The sequence below is a fragment of the Dendroctonus ponderosae genome, unplaced genomic scaffold (genome assembly GCF_020466585.1).
Source record: "Dendroctonus ponderosae isolate FM_Combo_2020 unplaced genomic scaffold, Dpon_F_20191213v2 Dpon_F_20191213_5, whole genome shotgun sequence".
In the NCBI taxonomy this organism is placed as follows: Eukaryota; Metazoa; Arthropoda; class Insecta; order Coleoptera; family Curculionidae; genus Dendroctonus; species Dendroctonus ponderosae.
In genome coordinates this window covers 12748393-12763899 of record NW_026018715.1, presented here as the reverse complement: position 1 = coordinate 12763899, position 15507 = coordinate 12748393, and the positions used below count along the sequence as shown (strand labels likewise).

At 37.4% G+C, this 15507-nt stretch overlaps 1 protein-coding gene across 1 annotated transcript in view; it reads right to left on the bottom strand.

Annotated features, from left to right (window-relative positions):
• LOC109545607 (zinc finger protein 79) overlaps positions 1-15507 on the bottom strand; it is a 76668-nt gene that overhangs the window by 13093 nt on the left and 48068 nt on the right. The window lies entirely within an intron of this gene.

Below are 15507 nucleotides of genomic sequence, written 5' to 3'. Positions count from 1 at the left end.
AAACTGATGATGGTGGAAAACACCGAAACGTTTTTTTAATTGATAAATAGACAATAAATGACTGAAGAGCCCAGGATTTGATTTTAATTTGGAATACATTTTAATCCAAAGCGTTCGTCTGGAAACTAAAATCTAATTCACTTTTCGTTTGAGTTCACGACTAATTCAGAAGAAGGCAGAAAAACCCGTAAAATATAAAATCGAGAGCAAATTTAYACATTAACTTTCAAAATKAATYAAAAWTAAATTTTTCTGTCATGGGTTTTTCCTTGATTACTTTGTTCASATTCCTCAATACTATTAGCTGTCGAGCTTTAATTGAACTAATTTTTWAAAAATCGTTAAGTGTTTTCAACACATGCAAACYTCTCCGGTTTTTTWAATTTTTTGAAAACTCAAAGTCGGTTTAAGAGAGTATTATGGTGAAATTAAAAAAATCTCCTCAAGTCGCCCGAACAAATCGGGGCATTTTCGCGYCTAAAATAYGCAATTTGAGAATTGAAATTCCCCGATTCTTCCAGGTGTTTCTATTGAAAATCTTYGATAAACCAACCGCACATAGTTTGTGCCGAAAAGTGCTTTGAGTAAACAACTGCGTTTAAGTTTGCGTGTAACTTTGTTGCCKTGCGAATATTTTCAAAACATTCGCGAGATCAACACTCAAAAGGCAAAATATTGACAAAGTGAACGGTTTATTATTAAACAATTCAAAATAAACTGCTCAAGAAAATCTGCGTTCCACTGACAAATTTGGACCAACTTTGGAACTGGATAAATTCTTATTGTTGCGGGCGATTCTATGACTGTTCGAAGCGTTATTTAGTGCAATTCTCTTCTTTTTGCGAAAAAAAATGGTGCGTCAGATAAATTTTCTATAGGGTAGCAAATAAAATAATGCAAAATTCACAAAAAACATGTTTTTTTCTATTTCAGAACCAGAGGCATTAAGGTAAACCTCGTATCTTGGAAAAAGTTTGATCYCTTTKATTTACACACTATTAGATTATAARAATTMTCTRCTAATTTGCTTTTTTCGATTCATTCGCACTTCAAATAGAAAATAGTCTGGATCCAGCCTCAAATCGTGTACTCATGTAGGTATTCTTAAGTATATTTCACTGTCATTTCACCCAAAATCGAATCGAGAAAACCCTGTTCCTATAACTAAAAGCGGTGAATTCGATGGAGAAAAAAAATCACGAAACGGCAAAGAATCGAGCAAAAAACGTACAAAATACGAAAAAATGCTAAAGAGCGGTGCTTTGTGGATAAACAGTAGCAATTGAAGATAAGCGCGGTCGCGGTAACATCAAAGAAAATTGCCGCCACAATCGGAGCCGCCAACAGGGCCTTATTTGCCTGCTGCCGCTGCTGTTCTTCGGCTGGAATCTGCAGGATGGCTGCTTTGGTCACCATAAAAGACGAGCAAGGGCTTAAGCGCGCGTATTGAATTGAATGGACATCATAAACCATTTCCTATGATATGCTGGTACCTAAGCTGCAAGTATTTAACACTAAAAAATCAACCAGCAGTTAATTAGGTTCTTCTAGGCTTCATATGCCCAGTTTCATTATCAAGGCGCTGCAGGCGTTTCTTTTCAAACATGCATACGATGCGTGTTGGACTCAAAACCGCAACTCAGATGAAGAAAAGAAGCACGTCAAAATTGGCTGAGTAGCAACGAAAGTTTGTATGAAGTATAAATTAAAAATTGTATCGCTATGATTTCCTTTAAGTCTTGGTTCAAGTTCAGTTCAACTAGCAGAACCAGTTTGAACTGCAGATTGAACGGTTCAACTTTATCATTCCCAATAACCTTTAGATAATATTCAATCTGTAACGAATGAATTAGGTATGGTTTAAATGCCACTCCACAAGATTGGGTTAGTCCCAGTGCGACTTTTTCTACTTCATTTCAGTCGGTTATGCGTGATTATTTCACCTTTTCTAACATTGCTGTCATAAAAGAACCTAATCCCGCAGCTAATTACAGCAAAATTTATTCATTTTGCATGTAAGCGTCTAAACTTATCCATAACTAACCGAGTTCCTAGGTTTTTAGGGGCGTATAACCGGAATATTTACTGATCAGAAACGGGAATAATTGCTAGAAAATTATCGGCAAAACTGTTGAATTCAAATTGCCCTTTTAGGGGTAAAGCTTCAAAAGCAGTGCTTAGCGCTTCCATTTGGATTCTAGAGTATCCAGCAAAGTAGCGCCATATGGTCGAATCGCCCCATTAGGGGATCTTATAATGGAAAAACCATCTCCTTTTTCGACGCTCTCAATTTATAACCGGCCTGGTTTTTAATATTTTAATAATAATTGCATGCAGCAACCGCGCCATATCTCTTCATATCTGCTGAGAAGATAGAGGCATGTAGTTCGGATATTATGGGCAAGGGCAGAGGCGCCGAAGAATCAACACCACTTTTGGTGTAACAAAATACATTGAAACATCCATTCAATCTAATACTCTAATAGTAATGGGTTTGTTCATGAGAAATCGAATCGAAATGGCCGAAGAAAAGCAATGTTTTTATGCAAAGTATTCACCTAAATGCCCGCCATTCTCGTAAACGATTTTGTGAGAACGTCCTAACTTAAAACTGACTCTAAAAAAATCAAACAAAACATCCGAACACACGCTTGATTGCAACAATCACTATTAATGTTCCAATGTCTCTTTAATTGTACGGCACTGGGTTGGGTTCTCGTGGAACACAATCTTTGCAAGCACCTTGTTGCACTCTTATAACAAATAATTTGCTTAATCGATTTGCTACTGAATAATGCATCTACGAGATGGGTTCCTATCTGCACGCAGATCATCCTAAAAGGAAAAAATTCGCTGGCTGCTGTTAAAAATCCCTGCAGAAATAATGATATAGTGGAAGTTACATGCCGCTCAATATCGTTATGATTACCCAGTAGCTTATTTCGATTTCGTATAATTAAAGTGGGAAATCTGTCCTTTGCGTATCTGATCGTCAAGCTCAAATCTAATCAAGTGCTTATCAGCGGGTTCGTTTTCCAACTGGTTCAAGAGCGGTGATTAATAGTCATGGAATAATGAGGGATATTTCAGTCTTGTTTCCGATTGAAATTTTCAAAATCACACTTAACTGATTAAGACGAATAACGCTTCCATAACGAAACCAATCGTAAATTTACTGCGAAACTGATATGCTCCAATATAAATCAATTAAGAAAACTTGAAGGTAACTGGGATACGCATCGAATGTGTTTTTCACCATGAAGCAGCCGATAGGTTCCAGAACATAGATATATAACTTCAATTAAATTGCAATCAGACTGTCATTTTTAAACGCTTCTTCGCTGGCTTTTTGCCCAAGATTAAGATACCCGTATCGGGTGATTCACTGCATGAAAAGACATTAAATCCGGGGTATCTCAAATGAGTTAATCAATTACCGGTGATGACAGGCCTCGATGTATCTTCAAACGAAGCATTCTCGAACGTAATCAGTATGTGCCTGCATATTATAATAAAAAAATATTAATTTATCAACCAGCAAATATGGAAACAGGACAATTTCCTGAAAAGTTGAATAATGGGAACTGTTCCGCTCAATGCCCACATTGTTGGCTGCCCAGTAGCTGGCAGGATTTTCGTTTAGAAGAAAATGACGGTAAATTGCATAGTGCCCTGCTATGCAAATGGATTTTCGACCCGATCGTGGCAAATAGCGGTTATTTCAAAGATTTAGCTGCGGAGTGGAAAAAAACGACGAAAATAGCTGTGTAAGCATGCATGCGAAATTATAATCTTTTAGCTGCAGCAAAAAGATAGGAAATGCCGATTAGTTATGCACTTTGCCTGATCTTATCGCTGGGCTTGGTTGGTAGCCGCGTTTATTCTGATTCAAATAGTTTGACGTTATCTTGAATGGATTTTTCATATTTGCTAATGTTGGTCGGTCTCAATAAATGCCTTACCGTTAAAATGATAAGTCATTTTCCGTAGTGATTGGTGATTATTTAATGATCACTCAACTACTGGCAGCCCTCATGTTGGAACAACATTTCAAATTAATGCTTTTTTCCTTATTTTGCACTTGAACATTCATCTAACTTGCGGATTTTTTACATTTCAGGTAGGTTGAGATCTTTGTTAATCGGCAATTATTTGAGTCTTGCTCTTTCCCTTTTCCACGGAGAATTACAAGTACCCCAAGCAAGAATTCTGTCTAATTCCTCGACGAAAAATGCATGCCTTGAAGCTTTAGTGAAGAATGCGATTCTTGGACAACATAATATGCTAATGTATGATGGGCGCTTTGTAACCGACCGAAAAATCCAACACTTCTAGTCCAACTTAGACTTTTAAAAACCACAAAAGACCTTTTTTTATTTCATAAATATCATACGCCCACTCATGGAAGAAACATTTGTCGATAAATGTACCAAATTTAGCTTGATAATTCGTTGATTGTATATAAAATCTGTAGCTCTGAACAGTCAGAAATGTGGCCCACAAGTGCATGCCCATACGTATTAAATCACAGCTCCTAAACTAGAGATGATGGAATTTTAAGCTTCTTGCCACTTATAGAAGGGGCTTTTGTTAAAAAGTGCCCGAAATTTTGTTTGATTCAAATCACTGGTTGATTTTCCACAGAATTTTCTGTTACTCAGAAAGGTGTAGTTTTTCGTGAAATTTATTGCAAGTCTCAATTTGGAAAATTCTGTAAATTCAGCCCAAAACTCCTAGCAAACTAAACCCTGCAGACTTATATAGCGAAGTTTTCTCTATTTATTGTCGCCAACAGCGCGTTTCAATCTCCACTGGTTGGGTCATAATGCATTTTTGAACAATGGCGAGTACATTTATTCATCAAATTCATTGCAAGTCTCACTTTGAAAAATTCTCTAAATTTAGCCCAGAAGTCCAAGAAAGCGAAACCTTGCGGAGTTATAGAGTGAAGTTCTCTCTATTTATCGTGGTTAAAATCGCGTTTCAATCTGCACTGGTTGGGTCGTAATGAATTTTTGAACAACGACGGGTATATTTATTCCTGAAATTCATTGCAACTCTTATTTAGAAAAATTCTCTAAATTCAGCTCAAAGATCCAAGCAAACCAAACCATACAAAGTTAGAGAGTGCTGTTTTCTTTATTTATTGTCACAAAAACCTCGTTTCAATCGGCACTGGTTGGGGCGTAGTGCATTTTTGAACAACGGCGGGTAAATTTATTCGTAAAATTCATTGCAAGTCTCACTTTCAAACATTCTCAAAATGCAGTCCAAAACAGCAATAATTTTTGTGGATCCATAGAAGAAGCATTTATTGATAATTGCGCGAAGTTTTATTTGATGCTGATCACGTTTTGAGATTTTTCACAAATCTGCAACTTTAGTTAGTCAGAAATGCGGCGCTAAAGTGCATGCTCATACTTGGAAACTCACGGCTCTGGAGCTGGAGGCGAAAAATATCAACTTCTAAACTAGTGATGATGAAATGCTGTCTTTTTAGACCCTAATGTGGAAAGCCTTTGTTAATATATAGACAAAATTTCATTTAAATTCGATCGCTTGACAATTTTGTAAAAAAGTTTCAACTTTCAGTAAGTCAAAAATAGACCGCATTTGCAAGTGCATATCCGAACTTAAAAAATCGCAGATCCTAAACCATGGGAGGCACAACTTTGAACTTGTTGGTCTCTCTTGGACGAATCCTTTGTTCATAAGTGGGAAAAACTTTGTTTGACTCCGATCACTCATGTATTTTTTTTCAACTCTTCGACTTTCAGTCAGTCAAAAATGCAGTTTAAAAAAACATATGCAAACTTTGAAAAATCACCTTTAAACTTTCGCGCTATAATAGAAGCATCTTTCTTTCATAACTGGGAGAAATTTCGTTTGATTCCGATTACTGGTTGATTTCGCAAATCTAACTTTCAGTTAGACAGGAATAAGCTTCTAAACAGGATACAATGGGACTTAATGTAGAAGAGGCACATGTAGAAGAGGCACTTAATTCAGAAAAACTGGGAAAACGTTTGAAAAATTTGAGCTTTTTGATCAGATGAAAATGTGGCTGAAGAGTGCACGCCTGCATGTGAAAATCACAGCCTCTAAACTTAGAGCAAATGTTAAGGATGACATAAACCTTTTTAGAAGGAACCTTGGTTGATAATTACGAATTCATAGAAGCCAAAAGTGAGCACATTGTTACGCCATTCAATATAGTTAAATAACTAAAAACTGGTTGGTTGAAAAAAGTGCCATTGCTGCTGTTGTCTTATGTCTTTTTCCTAGTAAATTGAAGCGAATTCCCACGATACCATTTCATTCATCGTTCATAACGAACCAATTTCATCGGTACTGTTGCAGATCAATTCTCGCCTTCGTCCAGTTTTTTGCCCATCATCCCAATAAACGACGATTTCAATCAAAGCCAAAGTTATTTTTTTGCTGAAACAACCTAAAACAAACACTCTACCAAATTGAAAAATTGAAACGCCGGCAAAAACTACCGCCCAGATTGCTATTTTGATCGGGTTGGTGCACGTTCCGTCTTTTTCCTTTTATGTCGAATAGAAAAAGAAGTAACGAGCGCGAGTTGAGTAAGAAACTGATTTAATAGGGTACCAAAGGCAGGACTGGACTTTTAAAAAGTCGATAGCAAAAAGACAATTTTCAATTAACAAGACCGGCAATTGGCTCCATAATATTATTCTAAGTAATTGGCAGGTTTTTGCCTGCGCAATGTAAGTTCAATGAAAAAAACACTAAAATCTGGTTTTTTTGGGGAAACGTTGGATTTTACTGATTTGTCTGCCTTTAAGTTAACTGGAAAGTCTGTTAAACAGAAATATGAAAATTAATTCATATTTTATCAGGAGTTTTATTATTTTAAATGCAGTTGCGCCATTGGCCAGCAAATTAGCCTAATTGCTTTGTTTGTTCTCTTGAATCACATGATTAAAAGCGCGCATTTTGCAATAAATCTGAATATGAAGTGTTTGAAATCAATATTTATGGCCGTATCTTTTGATGGAAATCAATCAATTATTATGTAAAGTTTTGCATTTCAAACAACGTGAAACTGTCAGCAAGTTTACTACTGGAATTAGCTGCAAAATGCCTTTAAAGAATATAAAAGCAATCAACTAATGCAGATTACTTTCACAGTCCCTCCTATGTTAAAACGTGCCTTTTTTCTGCAAAAGATTTCTTAGTTGGGGGAACCGAAAGCGGACAAATGAAGAAGTTCATCGAGAACAGCCCACTATTAACCAACATTATGCGAAAATCGAATCCTGAACTGTATCCCACATTAACAGCGTAAAACACGAGATTCGATTTGGTTTTTCATTTTGAATTGAGAAAAATACTGCTATCTGTGCGACTCGATGACAGCAACGTGGTAGATCGGTATTCCTATGGTTTTTCGAATTAAACGGCCAGAAAAAGCGTGGCATGACTAAAGAAAGCGATGATTGACTGGTGTGCTTAAGCTATTTGAAGATTTTAATCAAACCACCAAAAAAGTAATTGAAATAGTGAGATGGGTATTGGAAAATGGGCCATTATTTGCTGAGGGGAACAATACATGCTGCCTCCATCTCTTCCAGCCAATGATCCAAAGCAAGTGAATGCATAGAGAGTTGCCTCAATGCTAAACTATTACTGGGCAATAAAATAGTATGGGCACTTTAAATCAATTTTAATAGTCAATTACAATGACTTATTAATCAGCGAAAGGTTTTTTATCTGGTTACGTAGGTACATCTTTCTCTCGGTTTTTTTCTTGTTGACTCCCTTTCAAATTAAGCCTGCTGTAAACGACTTAATTCAGCTAAATGACTGGAAAGTTGAATATCATAATTCCGTCATGGTAAGTTAAGTGTTACCCCATGAGTGAAACCGATGGTCACCACACCGGAACACCCTTTATTAGCTAATTGAATTAACCGGGATAAATTGGCACCTTCACACTAAGGAATTAGAGCACTTTATCCCTCAATTAGAAGATTTAATGCCGAGATTTGCTCCCAAGAGAAGCGGGGCCAAAAAACAAAATCTTAAGTGATACTGATAAGACAGTGGCGCCACTGGTAAACAAAGGCTGGTGAAACAAAACAAGATAATAAGTAAAAGGTAATAGCCGAGATCAGATTAAATAGAACATCGGAATGGTACACATAGAGAACATTCGTACAGTTCTTCGGCGAGATATGGAGGCCTGAAGATATGGGAAAGATAAGGGCTTTGAGATCGGGGTACCGCCCGCTAAGAATGGTTCAAAGTCGGATCTGATCACGCGTTTTAATCAAAAAACGCCGGTAAAGCATGGGATTGTTTTCGAAGTTCTCGGCATTTTCCAAATCGCGATCAAACGGGCCCCTTTCGAGTCGCATTAATATTCACATGCTGATCGGAAAATATAAATCAACGCTGCGTAATAACGATCACCGTCACATTGAGGTAAAATGATATACTCTACAGCGGGCCCGGTATAAGCCTTATTAAAAACAGGACACGAGACAAGACTAAGATATATAACCCGGCGATTTCTTGTTCAATTAAGAAATAAGTGCTTCCACATCCTGCAAAAATTAAAAACCGGTCGCCGGAGATGAAAGAACGTCGTTAGTTGACATGACAATTTTACTAGTTGCCGTCGTTTTTTCTTTGAACAGCCCGATACCAAGAAAATCTTTAACAGTTCCAGCTCCATTTTCAGCCTGGGAGAAAACTGAGGATGATCAATTTACATCGAAACTGGTAAATTTTTCGGACTTTTAAACCCTCGCTGAAAGACTTTTCCCATACTAATGACGGTTTGAAACAACTAATGATGCTAAACTAAAGAATTGCAGCTGGCAAGGGCCAATTCATGAAGGAAAATATTCATGAAGATGAAGTTGGTTCAGCTTCTTGTAGATCTGGGTTTGATACAGCGCATAAGAGAAAAAATGAATTACAAAAAATGAAAGATCCTTTAAGAAATGGAGACGAAGCTCAGCAACAACTTTTTCGCATTTTTCTTCCTCAAGTTCATTCATTAATTCATCAAAGTTCCTTCCTTTGGTGTTTTACCCGCACTTTGCTTAGAATGAAACAGAAAAKCAAGTTGGTTGAACSTTCAGAAGATCTGGACTTTTGAGAGAGGCATGAGAGGACATGAGAGAGGAAACCAACAATAAAAAGTTCAAAGATCTAAAATGAAATGGAGTTGTAGTAGAAGCAAACAAGGAATGGGCGAAATAATTCTTTGTGCGGCTTGGTCTTTTACTTGCACCTTCTTTAGAATAAAATGGTACAGAGAATTATTGATGAAGATGAAGTTGGTTCGACTTTCAGTAGACCTGAACTTTATGGAGCGCATGAGAAAGGACACCAACAATAAAAAATTAGAGATTTGACAAGAAATTGAGGCGAGCAGAAACACACAAAGAAAATTGACGGAAAAGTTCAACAACAACTTTTTCTGATTCTGCTTCCTCAAGCTTATTCTACACATTTTCGTTCAAAATTTTCAAAGTTTCCGTTTCCTTTCCTTGGCATTTTACCTGCACGTTTCTTAGAATAAAATAGGAAAGGGAAATATGGACGAACATCTAGTTGGTCCAACTTTCAGTGGACCTGGAATTTATGGAACTGAAGAGGGAGAAAACCAGCAAAAAAAGTTGAAGATCTGACAACAAATGGAGGCACACAATAAACGGTTGAAAGAGAAGTTGAGAAACAACGTCTTTTCATTCTCTCTCTTCAAGTTGATTCTACAAATTTTTGTTCCAGCTTCACTAATTTCAAAGTTTCCTTTTCCTTCCCTTGGTCTTTGACCTGCATTTTCTTTAGAACAGAACGGAACAGGCAAATATGGACAGAGAAGAAGTTAGTTGATGAAAATTGATGCGAAGTAGAAACACAATGGAAAGATGAAAGAAACTTTCAGCAACAACTGCTTTTCATCCTTCTTCCTCCAGTTCTCTCAAATAATGTGGCTTCGGCTCCAATATTTTCTTCTGCTTCTCTTCACCTTTTACGTGCACCTTCCTCAGTTGACGCGGTACTGCGTATGGTCATCAAGCTCCCTTCCTCTTGATTTCCTCCTTAGATTTTGGGCGTATTTTCGCAACTTTTCCAAGTAAAATCAATCTGGGCTATTGGCTGATTCTTCTGGTAAGCATTCGCCCTGTATAAAGTCGCCAAAACGTAACAGTAGCAAAACACTGACCAATAACTATACGAAGTCGCACGGGCACATCACCGATTCACCATTGTCCCATCAATGTGCGACTCGCGTCGGTTCCTTTGATCACATGGGAATCGGCCCATTATTGGGCTGAGACAATGGGCACACTCTGCCCAATAAATCAGTTCGACTTGCGAATAGTGATGGGCCCCCGATCTGAGCCTTACTGAATAATGGATCGATTATTTTTCGGTTTATATACAGGATGCTGCTTTTCTCACTAAATCACTCCCCGCGCAACCTACACGGGGAACACGTTTCGTGTTTTAACCATTTAGTAGCCCAAACTTCTAAGTCAATCCATATTTACATAAATCTAGCGTTCCCTCCCTCGTATATCGGCCATAGTCGACCAGACGAACTATGGATCTTGCAAGCAATAAAGCGCAGCTTAGTACATGTTTGGGTGTGTTCAGTTTATGCTACGCGTGCGGGTTAAATAGTGTGATTTTGAGCTTCCCAGTTGACTATGTATTAATCAGTTGAACAATTTTATCAAACAGGAAAGGAATCGTACAGAAGCTGAGAACCACAGGATACCGATATCAGAACTGTGAAAGTGTTAGAAAGATGTAGTTAACGCAGAGTGGCAAGTGTAACGTAAACATCAATAAAATCTGATTAATCAGCTGAAACTGAATGTATTCATATCAACTTTGCTGCGATGGAAATCAAACGAAAACAACTAAACCCCATTACGATGATCTGAATCTCGACGGCGATTAGAATAAAATGTGACATATATACGGTAGCATTATAAATTCTCGAATCTCTGCCTAGATTATCGTAAACTGGAAGATTAAACATGAAAATTGTGAACTTCCTGCAATTTGCGTCGATAATATAAGACTGTGTCTGATTTTTCCGTGTGGCCATTAAAGGAAAACTAAATCTCGAGCGCTCATTAAAGACCAGACAGATCGTCAGCCGAACCCATCATTTATCAGCGGGAATAAATATGCACATATGCAATTGGCACCCGAAGATCAATATGTTCTCATATCTACACTGACAGCATGTAGCAATAATTTAACGTGTTTTCATATGGCGTTTTTCTAGTTAGCTTCCGTTGATTTTCCATTCAGTTCCTTTTAGCAGAAGAAGGGGATTTTTTGCTACTCAAAAGCTGAAAAGTTTCGAATAAGTCAGCTAGAATTTCAAAGACTACCTTCAGAGATATAGGAATAGTAATTTTTTTAACGACTTTACCTGCCCCGAATAAAAAGGTACAGGTGCATCATTAAACCATTAAAGACAATATGGGCGTTCCGGACAAAGAAGGAGCATTAAAGTTTCCGATATGTGGAATGGGACGGGGTTAGTGTGGCGTTCAACATTATGTGTGTTTTATTACGTGAGAAAGAAATCATTATCAAGGAATTGGATGTCGAATAATATACCTGCAGCTCCCTGCCTACGGTCGTTATAATACGTCTAGGGAATTTTTTATTGTCTGATGATTTGGACGGATTATTTAGGAGGGAAGCAGTGACGTGGAAACCCGGGCTGCTGCAAATTACATTCGGTTGAATCAACAGGTAAAATAGGAATCAAAATCCTTGTAAACTATTCAAAGTCTTAGTGAATATGTAGGCGAACCGAAGGGGTAATGAGAAGATGATGTGGCAAAGAAACCATAAAAACTGCCTACGTCGCTGTTCCATATGTACGATCCTCTCGCTCCATCGGCGCCTTCGCTCACTATAGATCTTCATTAATATCTCTTTGATTATGTCGGCCTTCCTTTTAGTTCTCTTCGCATTAAAATCATTACTAGTGATTTACCCGGTTCTCCTATTCAGACCTCAGGCGAGAATGCCTTTCCAAGAACCCATGATTCAGAGGAAATTACCATCAAAGTGTTGATACGAGGAAAACTGAAGTCGATGCAAAAAACCAATGCGGTGTTTGACTGTTTGAATCCATTCATCTCTTCGTGCAAACAAATGAAATATGGACTCTGAACCAATCATCGAAAGTGCCATAAACTCCAGCTAAGTAGCTTTTAACAAATGGTGTTATAAAGCACGGTGATTTTAAGCTGTATTAAAACATGATTCATAACGTCTTAACCACAATAAACGTGTCGTAAATGGATTTAGAGCTTGTTAAATGCTCATTTATATCTAACAAAGAACGTAAAAATGTGCAGGGTGACTAGCGGAAATTTTTACCGCGGGTTCAAATATGGAAGCGGTAACGGTAAATGGGAAAAAAAGTGCAAATATTAAACATATCCAATTAGAGGGATATTAAAGTATAAAAAATCACACAGTCCGTTTAAGCAATTACTTGAAAATCCCCGCTGCAAACAAATATATATGTACCGATTTATTCCCTTCATCATGGTAATTAACTGATAAGAATTGCCAATTAGGAAAGGACATTATGGACCGGTTCCTGAATGAGCTCAAGTCTCATTTGTTTTTAACATAGCAAAAATATTGCAACACATAAATTACAGGATGCAGGAAATGGCAAATTGTTTCTCATTTTTCCACTTGTTCCACCAAAACTTCAAAAACCCTACATAAATCCAGAAAAAGCTCACCCAAACAATGAGGAAGACAGTCCTTGATTCTTAGAGAAGACGAAAAATCAAAAGAGTTAAGCCGTGGCAAAAAGTGAGTTGGGTCGAGTAAACCACCTCCGAAGATGCAAGTTCGAGTGCTTGCGAAACGTCAGCAAAAAAGTGTGAAATAAAAATTTGTATTTCGTTTATTTCATAACGTTTCGGCGAGACAACAGCGCCATCATCAGATTTATCTTGCTTCTTAGATCTATCTTAATCTTCTAGATTTATCTTTCTTGCTTCAAGACAGCAAAGACCTAAAAGAATGTAATGTTTACCAATTATCAGTTTGTATGAATTTTAAATCTGATGATGGCGCTGTTGTCTCGCCGAAACGTTATGAAATAAACGATATTCAAAATTATTGTGTGTATTGAGACCCAGGAAAGATAAGAATATAATAACAATTACACGCAGTCAGGAAAAAAATTAAAAAAACAAAATTGATTTAACCATAGTGACAGTATCTCAAAGAAGTTTCAAAGAAAGAAATAAGCCAAAGAATGTGAGAAAGGTTAGTAGCGCTGCACCTAGAAAAAATCTGCACAATCAGCGAAACATGCAGTAAATTAAAGTTTTAATATTATTATCTAATTGGGAAAATATATGGGTTCATTTGCAAGATATGCCGCATTATTAAACGTATGTAAGGCCGGCTGTAGGGATAAAATTAATAAAGAAAACAGATTCATTAGCGGGATGATTTATCCGGGCATTGGTGCAGCTCGTACAGGCTCGCAAGCGCCATTTGCATAAAAGATGTGGTCTATTTATGAATCCGATACAATCTTTCACAATTTGTGTCAAAGCCCGATAAGATACCGCATAAATTCAACGTCACATATATCTCTTTCTATTACGTTCCATGAATGTTAATCACCATTTTATTAATCCTTCAATATCTTTAATATTGATAACACGGTCGCTTGAAAAATGTCGAACGTGTTAATAAATCCATTTACATGGAATGCCATAGTTTTTAGCATATGTCGTGGGCAGTTATTTGCGTTAATTTTATTTATTTGAATTTCTCGTTCGCTTACTTTACAAGGTGCGTTTCACGTTTTTTTTTCTCTCTTTTGCTAATTTAGTTACGAAGAACGCAATTACATCGCGCTGTGGAAGTAGAACGACTTGTTTTTACCGATATTTTAAAAGCGATCGAGTCCGTTGAAATATTGCGTATGGCCATATTAGCTTTGACTAGCGATCTATTTTATTAAGCTTTTCCTTCAGTGGTGTAGGCAGCCACTTTGACTAAATCGAAAACAAACAGGCGTTTTCTACGGCTTCAGTAAACCAACATGCGTCTCAAAGAAAGTAATTAAAAAAACAATGTATTGAGCTTGAAAATCAAGTGTGCACAAAAACAAAGTGACAGAATCTCATGGGACAAACAAGCAAATATAAAATTTAATTTTGTCTCGTCCTCTTGGCTTTTTATTTTCGGCACTTAAACAATTCAGAAATGGTTATTCACAAAGTAATTGATCTCATCTCCCATCTCAACGTCTGTTTTAATGTACAAATCAACATTTTCAGGGTTTATTGAACTATACAGACATAATGTATTGGAAGTTTTGCAGATAACTAATAATTAATTTATTACAAGGGTGGCAAACACTCCCAAAAAGGGGATTTTCTGGGATTTTGTCCTAACGTTTCGATAGTACGTAGGAAGTGGGCACATTTATGCCTCGAAATCCTTTTTTAGGAAAGTTTTGACATCGTGGTGATAAATTGATTGCGTAAAAGACTGTGTTTTTGCCAAACTTCTGGTTTCTATAAACAAAAGTCACCCTAATTGAAAAGGCATTTTCAATAAAAAAAACTGAAGTCCAACTTTCTCGGCCTGGGTCAAGTAAACATAAAAGATCCACAAACTTGCAGAATTTTTAGAAACAAACTGACACATAATTGTTGTCGATATCTACGTTAGATCGCTGCACAAGAGAGCGAACGGGCGCGCTTTCCGCGTGCTTGGGCCCCCCTGAACCCCCTCGATCGACTGCCGTTATTATCCGATGTTTAATAAATCAAAAATAATCTAAAACAATCCGTTCAACTCGATGAACACGGCATGCAGGTATATCACAGCCGTTTACATGGGCCGCTAAGCATAGTAATCCCATCTGGGTGGGTTTTTATGCCTGGAGGTCATGGTACGGTGCTTTACCACCTAGGGGGTAACACCGCGTGAAAAACTACCTTTATTAGCTACGGTAATGACACTCATATCTTCCCGTCTTCTTCAGATTAGTCGACATTGTTGCTTATCTTTGCACCATTTTTGATCTCAAGAATCGTGCGAGGGTCTCTGAAGAAGGAGGCAGTCAATTTAGAAGCTCCAATTGGTTCGAAAAAATCTTTCAAACTTTGAGAGACCTTTCTTGAGCATGTTTGGAAGCTACTAACTGAGCAGCATCAGCTGTGGGTCACATTGTTATCCCCAGATCATCCTCATTCAGTCAATCATTATTAATACAAAACAGCGACAACTAATCAACATCAGATAACGATTTTTTGCGTTTCATCGGCAAATCGAGGTGAATATCCTGAGTAGCGTTAGATGTGGCCGTAAGGCGACGTTCCAACGACATACACATCCCGGATATCATCTGAACTTGATTGAATGAAAGGAAAAAAGATCTGCACGCCTTGAAGAAAGGAAGAACAACTGAAGCAGAGCCGCGATCACGATTCT